The sequence below is a fragment of the Tyto alba genome, unplaced genomic scaffold (genome assembly GCF_018691265.1).
Source record: "Tyto alba isolate M040663 unplaced genomic scaffold, T.alba_DEE_v4.0 Super-Scaffold_44, whole genome shotgun sequence".
NCBI lineage: Eukaryota > Metazoa > Chordata > Aves > Strigiformes > Tytonidae > Tyto > Tyto alba.
This window is the reverse complement of record NW_024881320.1, coordinates 12,465,689-12,469,315: the sequence shown is the minus strand read 5'-3', so window position 1 is coordinate 12,469,315 and position 3,627 is coordinate 12,465,689.

Genomic DNA, 3,627 nt, shown 5'->3' with positions numbered 1-3,627 from the left:
TAATGTGGAGCCTGGATGTCCCTGTGAGAGGTGGTGGTTGGGCTGGGGAAGAAGGGTTTTGGCAGATGCACAGCCCAGCGCCTGCGCTTGTGTCCGGAGGTGAGTCCTTGCCACAGGAAGGGGAGTCACTGCTGGCCACTAAGTCTGCGGTGTGGCTCTGCCCTCCCTCCCGCAGCCCCTGTGGCCAAGGGGCCTGGAGGTGCCTCGTGAGGGCAACGTGGAGGGTCCCCACCCCTGCATCCCCTCTGCTTGCAAGGGGGCAGGTGAGAGCCCATGCGGCGTTGTGGCAACGAGCAAAGAGAAAGGGCACAGAGGGGAGCTGGGTGGGAGGGCGATAGGCAGCAGTGGCCAACTCCCCGTTTTCAAACACATTTCAAACCATTTCAAACACAACTGCGAGCGTATGCAGAGTGGGGGCCGTGCGGTGGGAGCTGAGCTGTAACACTGTTGGTGCCGGGGATTGGCCGGGAGCCTCCTTGCATGGCAGTGCCCTGCTCTCCAGCTTGTTCACACTCCAAAATGCTGCACGTGTCTGCAGTGGTGACCACAACAGCAGCCTCCAGGCCCTACCATCTGCTTCCAGACACATCAGATGCTCATCCTCCTTCCTCATTCCCCAAGATGCTGCCAACCTCCCGCTCCCTTCTCCTACCCTGCCAAACCTACAGTTGTCCCCTTTCTCTATGCAGAGGTTCAGTCACAGATTGCCAGGACTGATTTCTTCTTGGCTTCAAAGGGCATCATCATTGCTGTGTGTTTCTCAGTGTGACTGGGACCTGTTTTCCTCTCAGCTGCCGCCTTGCTCCAACTGGGAGGTTAAGAACCAATATCCTCCTGCTTCCTCTATCTCGAATCTTTCACTTCCCAGGTTCCCTTTCAAATTCTCGGGGTCCACAAATCTGTGTCCCAAAGGAGGATTTTTTCTTCTGCTTCCTTGTTGCTGTGCCAACCAGCATAGCTGCAGCAATGGCTAATATCCCAGCAATGGAAAAAACTATGTTTCTCCTTATATTTGTGTGAGTGCGTACTGGTGTTTGCACAGGCATGTGCACTGGGAAAGGTTTGTGTGTGTGTGCATAAAAGCAGGGAGTGCAGATAGGTACTTGGTAGTGCAGCAGTAGAAGAGTTTGTTTGCAAGTGGGTGTATGCAAACTATGTGTGTGTATGGATCTGGACCAGTCTTAGAAATGTAAGTGTGAGCCAAGAAATTGGAAAATGGATATTTACAGATCTCCATATTTACTGGTACAGCAGCTGGATTGTGTTTAAGAGATGAGGGTTATAAATGGAACAGAGTCCAGAGTCCTGTTAGGTTATGTATGTACTTAGGATAACACTGGGGAGGGAGAGACCTGTGCGGGCTTGTGTCTGCCATAGGGAGTGTCGATACACAGATGTGGTTCACGTACAGTGCAGCCTGTGGAGGAATGTGTGTGTGTATGTAGAGCAAGAGGACAGCTGCGCTGCTTGCCTGTGTGCAGCAGTGACTGTGCCTGCCCGTGGGGACTGGTGACGACTCAAGGCACATGCCTTGTGCTGTAGCCAATGTGCGTGAGCCTGACGGACAGTCAGTGGCAACAAGCGTGGTGGCTGCCTCTGCCTGCTTCTTCCCGGGTCCTGCACCTAGCAGATGCATCTTTTGCCTGTATCATCAGATGGCAGGACATGGTCTTAATTGTAAACCCATTTCTAGAAGCTGCACTGGTCAACAGTGCAGCATCATGGTTGCCAGGGATGTTCTCTGTGAACTGCTGCCATCTTTACTTAGGCAGGTCCCTGCGTTTGTACCATGGAAGAGCTGTGTTTGTCTTCCCAAGAAACACAGTAGCACGAGTGCTAGGGGAAGGGTGGCTGCAGGACACCTTTGTGTTATTGCAAAGGCAGTCTTGGAGCCACAGCTGATTCCTAGTAGGAAAGCTGGGTCTCTGCCAGTTCATCTGTATCTCATTTCTGCCAGGTCTCACCATGGTACAATGATCAGGTCAGACAGGGCAGGTCTCCAAAGCATTCATTTTTTTTCCTTCCAGTGCAAGCCCTTGCTACAAGCCTGGTTTTACTTGCACAACAAGCCCCAAATAATCCCAAGGAGTTTTACTATTTCCCTGTGCAGACAGGGTCAGAGATTAAAGCTCCAATCTAGATAATCTAATTCCAGACATAATCTTTTGCTCTCATCTCCAGTCCAGTACCAGGAAGGCTTCCAAACAGCTCCACATGGCAGGGCAGAGCCGGTCCGCACTGGGCACCTGAGCCCCGTAGCCCCATGTGGTTTGGGAGCTCACCCAGGCAGTTGGGGCTGTCTCACGTTGACTTCTTAGAAGTCTAATTAGCCACAAGGTCTGCTTCTGACCCACATGTCTCCATTGCTCTTTTTGAACATCCCAAATCCCGATCCCTTTTTCCTGCAGGAGATGGCTAATACCCAAACCACATGCCCCACACCACTTATGAATGATCAGGGCTGTAGATAGACCAGGCAGGACTGATTCAAGACTGAGAGTCGTTTTGGCACAGCTGCCAGGGGACAGGCAGAGATCAAGGGACTGAGAAGACAACCCTGAGCCTTTCACTTGCAGGTTACTGGTGTAAATCCAGCCTGCATCAAGGGACTGATGGCTCAGTGGATTAGTAACAGGATACTGAGCCTTTGACATCTGGGACACAAGCTGGCATCAAGTTGCTGGTGACTGCAAGTAGCGATTCAGGGGCGGCAATGTAGGAGGTGGCGGACACAGGCCATCACGGCACATCCGCCATCCTCTGCCAGCAGCCACGGCCAGACCGTGAGCCAGGGCGAGTGCTCCTCCTGCACCCGGGTGAGCACAGCCACTCTCTCTCCTCACTTGCTGCTGCTCAGTTAATCTCTCTTGCTTCATGATGGGCTGCTGATTCTTGGGAAATAATCATCCAGACTAGTTATTAGGAGATGCTCTGACTGGGGAAGCAGAGGAGGTATTGCAGTGCTCAGTGCCTTGCCTTCTAGAAAGGCTGAGTTCTCAGGATTTTCCCCTCTGTTCCAGGAGGGGAACTCTTAATTTTCAAGGAAACTCTTCTCTTTTCAAGGAAGAGTTGCTGATATTTTGCCGAGATGTGTAGGTGCCCTGGAAGCCTCCAACAGGGACCCCAGGGCTGGCACAGCCACAGAAGCCCCTGGTGACACTCCCAAGTCAGGGGATGAGCTGGGTTAGCTCCTGGCTGCACTTGTATGCATCTGGGGCCAAAGAGGCCCCTTCAGACAAGAGACCTGCCTTGGTCATTCCTAAATGTTGGCTAGTAAATTCCTTCATGTCTGAATTCCTGCTCATGGGCACCTTTGGTCTGGGCTGAGCAGTTTGATGCTGGATTTGCGATGAAGCCCCAGTCACCGGCTGCCCGGCCCCTGTGCCCACCAAGGCAGTGAAAGTCCCACAGTGAGCCTCATGCTCCCCAGCTCACCAAGAGGCACAACAAGGCTTCAGCCAGGCTCTGCCCGGCCATCACTGCCATTTTGTGTGTGTGAGTCCTGCCAGCTACCTTGGCCCACCTGGGCCACACAAGGGGCTGGGTGGGGCCCTCAGTGGGACCTTTACTGCCCTGGTGGGTCTCAGGACTGGAAATATGAGGATTTGCACCCACGGACATTTCTGT